Source organism: Citrus clementina, unplaced genomic scaffold, assembly GCF_000493195.1.
Source record: "Citrus clementina cultivar Clemenules unplaced genomic scaffold, Citrus_clementina_v1.0 scaffold_1, whole genome shotgun sequence".
Lineage (NCBI taxonomy): Eukaryota > Viridiplantae > Streptophyta > Magnoliopsida > Sapindales > Rutaceae > Citrus > Citrus x clementina.
In genome coordinates, this window is record NW_006263303.1 from 10,863,886 (window position 1) to 10,876,680 (window position 12,795).

General features: G+C 35.9%; 1 non-coding gene across 1 annotated transcript; it reads left to right on the forward strand.

Annotated features, from left to right (window-relative positions):
• The first annotated feature begins 12,108 nt into the window (after positions 1-12,108).
• LOC112096019 lies at positions 12,109-12,216 on the forward strand. Its single transcript, XR_002904179.1, has one exon. It is a non-coding gene; the product is annotated as a small nucleolar RNA R71 (small nucleolar RNA).
• Positions 12,217-12,795: the final 579 nt, after the last annotated feature.

Genomic DNA, 12,795 nt, shown 5'->3' on the forward strand with positions numbered 1-12,795 from the left:
TCTCTAATGCAAACACTACTGCTAGTATTTCTTTTTCAATAGTTGAATAGTTCAATTGTGTTCAATGTCATACTAGCATAGTAAATAACATGGGAAATTCGATCAACTCTTTGTTCTAATACTGCTCCTACTGTATAATCAGATGCATCACACATGAGCTCAAATGGTAACACTAGTGTTAGATGATGTAGACATTGATCAAATGAATCACCAAAGACAGAAAAGTCATCCATAAAGACTTCAAGAAATCGTTCAACCATATAAAAAAAATGCTCAACATGCATCGTTGAAATATAGTAGGTGCATTACATAATCCAAATGACATCCTCCTATATGTAAAAGTGCCAAAAGGGCAAGTGAAAGTAGTTTTCTCTTGATCTTTTGGTGCTATGGGAATCTGATTAGATCCTGAGTAACCATTTAGAAAGTAATAAAATTCATGGCCTGCTAATTTATTAAACATTTGATCGATAAATGGTAAAGGAAAATGGTCTTTACGTGTGACAGAATTCAACTTTCTATAATCAATGCATACACAACATCTTGTAGTCACTCGAGTGGGCATTAATTCATTATCAGCATTGGTAACTACTGTGACTCCTAACTTTTTGGGGACAACTTGCACAGGACTGACCCATGAACTATCAGAAATGGGGTAAATGATACATGTATCTAATAACTTAAGGACTTTAGTTCTAACAACTTCTTTCATGTTAGGATTTAACCGACGTTGCATTTCCCTAGTAAGTTTAGCATTTTCATCAAGGTGAATGTAATGCATGCAATCTACTGGGTTTATACCTTTGATGTCTGCTATGGTCCATTATAATGCTCCTTTGTACTCTTTTAGAACATCCAACAACTTACCTTTTTGTTCGTCATTTAGGGATGATGAGATGATTACCGGTAGAGTACTTTCTTCTCCCAAAAACGCATATTCCAAAGTGTTGGGTAATGGTTTGAGCTCGAGTTTCGGTGGTAATTCTAATGATGGGATGAGTTTCTTCTCTGATGGTGCTAGTTGTTCAACTCTTGACTTCCATTTATTAGTCTCCATGGATGGTGCTGAGTCAAGTAGGGCGTTGACCTCATTGACTGATCTATCAATATCAAAATCCAAACCAAAATGAGTTAAGCATGTTTGTAAAAGGTCATCACTAGGGTTTGAAAAAAAAGTATTATTAACTAATGCTTCTATTAAATCCACATCAACAATTTCATCATCTGCATTGTGAGGTTGTTTGACAATGTTGAAGATGTTTAGCTCCATAGTCATGTTGCCGAAGGACAACTGCATATTTTTAGTTCTGCATTGAATGTGAGCATCGGCAGTTGCCAAGAAAGGTCGGCCTAGGATAATGGGGATGTGCTTCCTTGAATCCTGGATTGGTTGAGTGTCAATTACAATAAAATCAACAGGAAAATAAAACTTGTCTACCTGGATAAACACGTCCTCCACAATACCACGAGGTATTTTCGTGGACCGATCTGCAAGTTGTAACACCACTAGAGTTGTGTGTAATTCTCTCAGACCAAGTTTCACAAATACTGAATAAGGTAACAGATTTACACTGGCTCCTAAATCCAACAAAGCATTCTTAATTGTGTGGTTCCCTATACTACATGAAATAATGGGGGAGCCTGGGTCTTTGCATTTTAGAGGAATTTTATGTTGAAGTATAGAACTAATATTTTCTGTTAAAAATACCTTCTTTTGAACATGAATATTTCTCTTTTTAGTATAAAGGTGTTTAAGAAACTTGGCATAAAATGGAGCTTATTTTATAGCATCAAGTAAAAGGATGTTAACACTTACCTGTTTGAAGATTTCAAAAATCTCACCTGTGGATTTTCCCTTCTTTCCTTTAGCCAACCTTTGAGGAAATGGAGCTTTAGGAACATATTCTCATGGATCGGTTTCTTCTTTCTCCTCCGGTGATGAGTTTTCGGCATTTACAGGTACAATTTGATTTGTTTTTATCACCGACATCTCCACTTTGTTGTCGACTTCTTTCCCTTTTGGCAAGGTCATGACAGCTTTGACCTCTCCGTGCTACTGTGGTGAACTGGAATTTACTTCATGCACTCCTTTAGGATTAGGCACTGGTTGACTTGGAAATTTGCCTTTCTCAACAGTCATTGCCAAAGTTTGAATTGAAGAAGCAAGATGTCCCATCATCTTTTCGAGGTTTGAAACTGATTGGGCTTGTGAGTTGAAGTATGCTCTCATCTCATTTCGTAGTTCATCAATGGTGCGATTCTGTTGTTCAATCGTAGAGTGAGTAAGATTCTTGAGATTCTGAAATGAATCCTCCCATGGTTTAGGTTGAGAGTAATTCTGGTTCTAATTGTATGGTCTAAATGGTGGCTGAGAGACTTGAGAGACTTAAGGAATTGGTTGCATTGATGGAGCTGGAGCTGCTGGTCCATTCTGTTGGAACCTTGAGACCATGAAATATTCGGGTGGTTTTCTCATTACACCTATGACATTGGCTTGATCTGAGTACGAGTCATGATCATGTGGCTTTGTTGATTTAGCAATTGATAACGATGCTATTTGTCGGGAAAGACCTTCAATTATCGCTTTGACTTCTTTAATTTCTGAACTTGACTCGCCAATGTGAACCTCATTCACTCCCTTAATTCTTCTAATATTCCTGAGTGATCGATTCCGTTGTTGGGAATTATCCGCTTGTTGCTGGAAGAATTCCCAAATCTCTTATGCACTTTTTGACATTAACTCTCCTCCCCACTTGTTGCCATTAGCCATTCTTGCACATGTGGCAATAATCCCTCCAAAAAGTATTGGCATTGATGACATTTCTTGTACCCATGATGTAGACACTTCCAAAGTAACCCATTGAATCGCTCCCATGTTTCGAAAAACTGCTCATCTTCTCTCTGGGTAAATTCTGAGATTTCCCTACGAATAGCATTGGTTTTATGCACTGGGAAATATTTATTCAAAACTTTCGTTACCATTTGTTCCCATGATGTAATGCTATTAGCAGGCAATGTATTGAACCATGAACGAGCTCTATCCTTTAAAGAAAATGGGAATAGTCTAAGTTTAACAGCATCATCTGAAAATTTCTCATATTTAAATGTTTGACAAACATCATGAAAATTATTCAAATGATTATATAGGTCTTCATTTTCTAAGCCATAGAATGTTGGGAGACAATTTAGCACACTAGGTTTTAGTTCAAAACTCCTAGTAGCTACATTTGGGTATTTTATATATGATGTGCTCAAATTAGCTAAGGGACTGAAGTAATCCTTAAATGGCCTCTCCTGTGGTGCTTGTTGTTGTTGCAAATCCATTTCACTTTTATATTTAATGTGTTTGTGTGTGCGTAATGTTTTTTTCTAGTTCAAGGTCTATAGGCTCAAGATTATGTAATAATGACCTTCGACTATACATACAAAGAACACAAAAATAAATGGGAACAAAATAAATAAAAATAAAGAAGAAGGAGAAATTATGGTACTAACTTTATTGCGCTGTTACAACCTTACTATAAAAACATACTAAAAAAAATACGTGAAATAAATTTGCTAAAACTTAAAATTAATACGATAAAAAAAATTACAAAGAAAAATAACTTGAAAATTAAATTACAGAACTTTAAAGAAGAGAAAAAATTTCTTACCTCAAAATATAAATTCACTTTTTTTCTTTTTTTTAAATTAAAAAAATTACAAGAAAAATAACTAAAAGAAATTTTTTACAAAAATTAATTCTACAAATTAAAATAACTTACCTCCCCAGCAACGGCGCCAAAAACTTGTTGTGCAAATTTTATTGAACTCACAAGTGCACGAATCTATTGTAAAATAGTTCAATGGTGACGAGTGTCGATCCCACGAGGAGGTGAATTTTAATTACATGTAGAGTTAATTTTTGAATTGGGTAATTGGATTTGTGGTGGAAATGATTTGGAATATTCTAAAACTTAAATTAAAATGGCGAGAATAAATTGAAGAGAAATCTATTGAAATGAAGCACTTGAGTATCTGAATCCGTATCAACATGCACCATGGGCTAAATATTCCTTATTAGTGTCAATTAAATCATGAGAGGGGTATCCACACTTCATGAACCATACTCTAATCAATATGGTGCTAAGGGCTTATCATGCCAAATAATAATAACCTTGTACTAGGGAGCCGGTGAAATTAGGGCGGTATCTAGACAAGATTATTATTATTTGTCGACGAAACGTCAAAACATCCACAAAAATTAGAGGGGAAGAGAAAATAAATTTACCAAATAAAGCCCATGACACATGTTGAGACTTCACCTTCAACCCAAGCTTGAAAGAAAATTAGCTACTCATAATTGAACTAGGGGCAAAATGGGAATTTATTAAAATACGTAGAAAATACAAGATGGAGAAGGAATTATATAAAATGGAGCCCAAAAATGGATTCAGAGATATCAAATTAGACGGGGAGGCCCCCTTTTTATAGATATATAAAGCAAATCATGGCCATCGGATTAAAAACAGTTTGGACGCTCAGGATTGCGCCACGTCATCAGTCAACAGTACGCGGTTTGACCACGCGGTTTGAAAAGTTACATGGTTTGACCACGCAGTTTGAACAGTCAACCAGTTTGAACAGTGACGCAGTTTGGTTGAAAATAATCCTGTATATATGCATGTACTGTACGCGCGATTTTTGGTCCACTAACAGGCTGCCACGTCACCGATCAAAAGTGTATATAAATTTTGTCCAATAGAATCGTGACATCTCATCAGTCAATGCCACATCATCGGTCAATACCACGTCATCATTCCGTATGTGTGAACAATGTCGTGGACAGTATCATGGACAGTAACATGGACAATATTTTTAACTGTCCTGAGTTCAAAAGCGATGTCCGTTTTACCGTCTGATTTCTCGTTCATTGTGAAATGACCATGATGCCCCTAAAATACTTAATTAAAATAAAACACACGTAATTAAATCACAAGAAGCTTAAATACATAAAAGTAAGGGTGTTAGTAAGACTTGAAATGTAAAATAACGATTTTCTCCTTTATAAATATACATTTTCTAACACTCAACGATGGTATGTTGTGCAAATTTTATTATACTCGCAAGCGCACGAATCTATTATAGAATAGATTTTGTGGTGACGAGTGTTGTTCCTACGAGGAGGTAGATTTAATTGTGCATAGGGTTAATTGTTTGAATGTATATTTGAGTTGGTTGGTTGAAAGTGATTTTTTATCTTAAAATTTAAAATAAACTGGCGGGAATGAATTAAAGATGAAAATAATGCAAATGAAACACTTGAGTCTCTAGATTCACGCTCAACATTTCACCATTGGCTTAATTCATGGCAAGGTATTTCTACTCCCCATAATCCTCACTCCAATAAATATGCTATCAAGCACTCACTGTGACAGAGGGTAATGATCTTACACTAGGTATGGTATTAAGAACACGTGTTGCCAGAAGATAATAATCCTTCTGTCGATAACACAGCAAGACCATCCACTAAATAGCTTAGATGCACTGTGTATCGACACTGAGTCAAAACAATCCACAAAATACTATAGGAGAATTTCTCTCTAATAAATATGGTGCCCATGCATTGTATTAAGGCTTAACCTTCAACGCAAACTTAAAATTAAACTAGGTACTCATAATTGAACTACGGGTAAAATAGTAATTTTATTAAAATACATAGAAAATAAAAGATGAGGAGAGAATTACAGAAAATAGAGCTAAAAAATGGATTCAAGGGTGTCAATTGCCATACTGAGTTGAACATGTGCATCCTTCAAGGTTGCTTCAACTTTTGCCCATCCCTCATAAAATTTGAGAAGATATCTCTATGGATTTCATTGATGGTCTTCTCCCTTCCATAGGAAAAACAGCTATTCTTGTTGTAGTTGATCATTTATCTAATTACTCCCATTTCAATGCTTTATCTCATCTTTATACAACTGTTATTGTCGCTAAATTTTTTTTGTGTTGGATGTGGCTTTTTACGTGGAATGCCACTAATTATTATCAACAACTGTGATTCTATATTTATTAGTCAGTTTTGGGAAGAATACTTTCAGTTATAGGGCAGTTCTTTGTGTCGTATCTCTTTTTATCATCCTCAAACAAATGGCCAAATTAAAGTAGTTAATCACTCTTTTGAAGGATATTTAAGATGCTTTGATGGCCATCAATCTTCTACTTGGACTAACAAGCTGCCTTAGGCTGGATAGTGGGATAACACCACTTTCCATTCTGCCATCAAAATGAATCCATTAGAAACAGCTAATGGTCCGCCGCCAACTTGAATAGAATCTTACTTGCCAAGCACAACTAGGGTTATGCTGTCAACTTGGCTTTTTACAATGGGGATTTGATTTTGCGCCTTCTTAAAGACAATTTGGAGGCTGCTCAATCACAAATAAACTTTTTTTTTCTGATAAAAACCAAAGTGAAGGGGATTGGGTGTACTTCGTTTTCAACATTATCGACAGTCCATTTTACATTCTAATGGTACTCATAAGTTGTCTCTGCACTACTATGCCTTTTTTCGAATTCTTTCTTGCATTGGAACAGTGGCTTACAAATTGGATCTCCAGCTACAAGTAAAGTTCATTCTACTTTTCATGTTTCAAGGTTAAAGCAAAATCTTGTGATTCATACATCTTTTCAACAACTTCCTGATTCTCCTCATTTTGTTGCTTGGGAATGGCAGCCTTTGACCATTTTGGATCATGTGCTTTTCAAATGTTGCAATTACCCTGTTACTAAGCTCTTTTGTTCAATGGCAAGGTTAGTCTAAAGAGGAGGCTACCTGGGAGGAATATTATGAGTTCCTAGCCTATTTTCCTTCTTTTCAGCTTGCAGACAAGCTTCTTCTTAGGAAGGGAGGATGTTAATCCTTGTCCTAATCCTATATTGTTTTTTATTTTCTTTTTCATTGAGGATTAGTTATTATATTTCTGTTAATAAGTCTCAATTATTTAAGAATTATTATTTTAGTAGAATTGAGTTATAGCTCTATATAAGGAGTGTTTTATTTGTTTAATAAAATAACAATCATTACCCTAAAACTCTCGTTCCCTCTCTAACCTATTGTTGGTGTATAAATACTAATGCTATTGGTGTCAATATGTAAGTATACACAACAAGTAATAAAATAATGAGTATTCAAGATCGTATCCACGGGGATTGATGTTATCAGATTTGCTACAACAATCTTAACGGTGCATATTTTTTGCTAAAATAAAATAAAACAATTAATGAAACTAATATACTAATTAAAATAAAAACGTAATAAATAAAATGCAACAAAGTAAATTATCACGTCAATCTCAAGGATAAAATCAATGGGAATATAAAGTAGTTGAGTGAATAAACTCTCCTAGTGGTCTTGACTATTTTCTAATGGTTGGCTCGGTTGCTGCAGTATCTGCTACAGCACTGGGCAGAATCTTTATGCATTCTTAGCCGTCACATGTTGGATATTTTATATCTATATGTAACCTAACAGTGATCAATTGTTATGCCAACATAAGATATAACATTACACGCTTAGGTTCTATTTACCCTACAAGGTCAATCCCTATGCCTAGTTCATCACTAATTTTAGATTAAGCATGGCCCTTTTGGGATAAGTTAAACTCAATCCAGGAAACCCAATCTAAAACCAAGTATTGCTCTGATATGTTCCACTAAGATAGGCCATTTTGCGGCTCTCTCCTAACTTGTATCATTAAATGGGTGATCAACCAAAATAATGAATAAAAATAAATACTATCAAAACAAACTGCTACAGCAAACATGCAGCAACACATATATTCAGTCAATAAACCATCAAGATTGTTTATCACTCAACCACAAATAAATTTAGTTCATAGTTTGCAAAAGAAAAATAAAGAACAAAGTTTCAGCCATGAAACACATCCCCATGAATAAATAGAAAACACGAAAACAAGAGAATGATAAGAAGGATTGAGCTCCCAATTGATCTCTGAATTTTTCCTCTTGTGTAGCCCTTGATCTCTCTCTTGAATCTTGTTTTTTTTTTTTTTGTTTCTTTGTGTTTTTCTCCTTGGGTGACGACCCTCTTTAATCCTTATGATGTGTGCTTCTTTTATAGTTGAAAATTAGGGTAAACAGAAGCCTAGGGCGCGCATAAGTCAGATTAGGAAGCTGCAGATCGCAATTCTGCAAGTATCCTGTGCGGAATTTTCTCTATCGTTGTTCCAGGATTGCTACAGCAACGGCTACAGCAACTACACTGTTCCAAATTTGTTTCAATTCTTTTGTAGCTAAGTTCTTCCTCATTTTTGCAAGCTTATTGCATCAACATTCCTTCCATGAATTATAAGCTTCTGGAAACCTACAATTAAGCACACAATTTAAGCACAGATTACTTTAAATTAAATAAAACTCATTAAGACTAAACTAAAATGAATATTTATGCAAAATGTAACAAAAATGCAATAGAAACACATCATTTACTCTCTAAGGAATATTAATTTAAGTCTAAAAGTTCCATGATAACTCTCATTTCATAGAGTTATCACACCTGCAAACTTAAACCATTACTTGTCCTCAAGTAATGACAACAACGCTAACACTTCAATCACACTCAGATCACATTCTTAATCATGCAAAATAGCCTTAACAGTTCAGTTTTAGACTTAGGCCTCATTATGTCCAAAGCGTGTGTGTGCTACTTTGATCAAATTCCAGAGGTACTATAGCATTACACAGACATATATAATTCAAAGATAAAACACAAATGTATACACATATGGGGGAGCAGAATTCACAAATAAACTCAAACTGTGCTACAACAAACATAATTAATTTTTTTTAAACCCTTCAATGCAACATTGAGCTTTCATGTGAATGCCTATCACTTATAATGACGACACCCAATTACTCACTCAAAGTACATGTCAGAGTTGCTACAACAACGCATTCAGGATGTTATATCTAAGTCTTACCTTTGGACGCCTTTGACTCAAGGCTGAACATGGGGCTCATGAATAAACCAGGTTACTCAGTATCCTAGATAGCAGACCTCTTTATTTTTTATTCCTTCATCACTATTTTTTTTTTTGCTTTTTTTTATATATATAATTGCTGCAGCACTGCTCATAGCTCTTGTTGCCTTTGGACTCAAGTTTGCATATAGGGTGCATACTCAACCTTAGTTACTCAACAACTTAAACCATTGGAGCAAAATTTATTTCATAACAGGCACAATCCAACAAAAAGTTTCCCCCAAACTTGAGATATTTTCTACTTTTTTTTTCTTGGCTCTGCTACAGCATTCTCATAAAACTTAACCAAAGTCTAAGTGTCGGGACAGAATTTCAACATTCGTCTATAACTATCTCTACTTGGCATTCTCATAAATACTGAATAACACTCAATTTATCTTCATTAGGTTTTCAAATCCATATACAAATATTAGATAACAGAGCTTCACACAACACACAACACAAGCATAAACACATGCACTCAGAAACACAACCCCCCCAAACTTGAGTGGTGTTGTGTCCTCACAAGCACACAAAACAAAACCACATAAACCAGACATGAATACACTAAATAAAATGACATATAGAATGAATTGGAAAATTAAAACTAAATGAAAGAAAATTTTTGCAAAAAAAAGTAAAATAAACTAGCGGTAGGGGGGTACTCCCATGTTGCTGGAAGCACTGCTACAACATAGGCTGTAAAGGGTCACTTTTTCTTTGATATACTTCTCAAACGCTCCTTATCATAAAATCTGATCAATCCATTTGCTACTGTAAAAGCAAGAAATGCCTCTGTTGTTTGAGAATCTTCTGTTATATGTCATGTTGTAAGCGATGCTGCAGCAATTCCTTCCTACTCTTTTTTTCATTTTTTGTTTTTTTGTTTTTGCCTGCTACAATTTAACACAAAGACATAAAAAATTAGATGCACACTTAAAATAACAAGAAGACAAATTCAATAATTTAAAAACTAAATTTAATGCTTTAAAGAGTTAAAAACAACTTCCCTTATTGGGTTGCCTCCCAATTAGCGCTTGATTTTAGGTCTTTCAGCCTGACCTTTCTTGTTTCCTCAACCTGGATCCTTCAAGAACCGATCCTTCTTTAGGCTGTTCACATCATCTCCCATATAGTGCTTTACTCTTGGCCCATTAATCTTGAATTCTTGTTGGTCTGGAGTGAGTTCCCTTTGCTGGATTTGCTCGTCAATTCTAAAGGGTTGCTTCTCCCCTGACCATGCTATGTTAGCTGATCCATGATCTTCATCATCAAGTTCTTCAATTGTTATAGCATTGATTTCTTCCTTACTGCAGCAACTGTGTAATCTCTCCGCTACAACAAAGTCCACAACACTGATAAAATTACAATCTTCAATCTCATTGGGACTTTTCATGACATCCAGCACATTGAATGTAACTTGCTGGTCATTCACCCTCATGATTAATTCTCCTTTTTGAACATCAATTAGAGTCTTTCTCGTGGCTAAGAAAGGTCTTCCTATAATGATTGGCACTTTTTTGTCTGTCTCAAAGTCTAGCGCAATAAAATCCACTGGAAAAATAAATTTATCCACCTTCACCAACCCATCTTCAATCTTTCCTTCCGGATATGCATGAGATCTGTCAGCAAGTTGTAAAGACACTGTTGTTGGTCTACATTCACCAACTCCCAATTGCTTAAATACTGATAAAGGCATGAGATTGATGGTAGCCCCGAAATCACAAAGTGCTTTGCCACTGTATTTAGTGCCTATGGAGCATGGGATTGTGAAGCTTCCTGGATCCTTCATCTTCTATGGTATCTTACTCTGGAGCATTCGGCTGCACTCTTGTGTTAGAGCAACTATTTTAAACTCTCTAAGTCTTCTTTTCTTTGTCAAAATATCCTTAAAAAATTTTGCATAATTTGGCATTTGCTCTAGAGCTTCCACAAAAGGGATATTGATATGTAGTTGTTTCAGTACTCCTAAGATTTTGCTCAACTGCTTGTCTTGTTTTTGCTTCTGAAACCTTTGAGGAAATGGTGGTGGATGTCTAAATTATTGTGCTGCAGCAGGTTGTGCAGACTGCTTCTCTTTTGCCATGTTCTGGGTTGGTGTTACAGCCTCGTTATCCACAGGTGTTGGATCATCATTTTCGGCAAATACTGCAACTTGACTACTCTCACCAGTGTGCTGTGAAGTGGAGGATTGTGACTCTTTTTCAATTTGAGTTTCTTTCTAGATTGAAGTGGGCTCAGCTCTTCTTTTTGGTACACCAACGGGACTATGAACATCCTTTCCAGATCTCAAGTTAATCACTTTGCAGTGCTCTTTCCCTTCTCTTCTTGGGTCCTCTGTATTACTTGGTAAACTACCTTGAGGTCTGTTACTCAATACTGCAGCAAGTTGTCCAATTTGATTTTCCAAGTTTCTCAAAGATACAGTATAAGTTTGGACAACTGCTTCATTCTTCACAATGTAATCCTTAATCAAACCTTCAAGGGAGCTGAGTTGATCATTATTGATGCTTCTTTACTCTTGATTTTGCTGATAAAATCCACTAAATTGAGCAAGTTTGTTCTATCTACTGAATGCTGCAGCAGTTTGTTCTATCTACTGAATGCTGCAGCAGGTTGATTCTAATTACTCCATGAAAAGTTCGAGTGCTGTCTCCATTCAGGGTTGTAAGTATTTGAATATAGATTGTCCTGGTTCTGTCTATTGAAGCTGCCCACATAATTGACTGAAGTTGGATTCCTAGGACAATTGTCGAATAAATGCCATTTTCCACAATAAACGCAAGACACATCAGAAATTTGGTTAACAGTTGTTGAAGCAGTAGTCATAGCCTTTACCATATTTGTTAATGAGGCTACTTGGGCTAATAATGTTGTCAAGGCATCTACATTATGGACTCATGTTGTTCCTCTTGCTACAGCTTGTCTGGTTGGTGGCCACTGATAGTTATTTTTGGCTATCCTCTCCAAAATTTCATAAGCCTCATTGTAAGACTTAGATAACAAGGCTCCATTTGCTGAAGCGTCCACCATCAATCTAGTGTTTGGGTTGAAACCATTATAGAAAAGTTCCAACTGTATGCAGCAAGGAATACCATGATGAGGACATCTCCAGAGTAACTCCTTAAATCTCTCTCATGCATCACACAAGCTCTCATCTTCAAATTGATGGAAAGATGTGATTTCGTTCCTCGACTTTGCATTCTTGGTTGGCGGGAAGTATTTCATCAAAAATTTGTCAGCCAAATCATTCCATGTAGTGATAGAATCTGGTGGTAGAGAATTCAACCATGCTCTTGCTCGATCTCTCAAAGAAAATGGGAAAAGTCTGAGTCTCAATGCTTCTTGCGATGCTCCAGCAATCTTGAAAGCATTACTTACTTCCAAAAATAACTTAAGGTGTAGATGAGGATCTTCGGATGGCAAACCATTAAATTACCCCACTGTTTGAAGCATCTGAAACATCACGGGTTTGAGTTCAAAATTGTCAGCTTGAACGTCGGGTCTAACTATTCCCGGATGTATGGCTTGAGGAGTCAACATTGCGTAGTCTCGAATGGCTCTATCTTTATCGTTCGCCATGTGAATAATGTTGTTGTTCCCTAGTTGCCTTTGAACAGATTGTCCATTCAGACCATCATGTACATTGACTGGTTGTATCCCCTCTCTACGGTTCAAGTTTCTCAAATCTTGCAAATCATCCATTGCTACAGCAGCTTGTAATTCCCAATACTCTCTTCTCAATCTCCTTGCAGTTCTTTCAATTTCTGGATCAAAC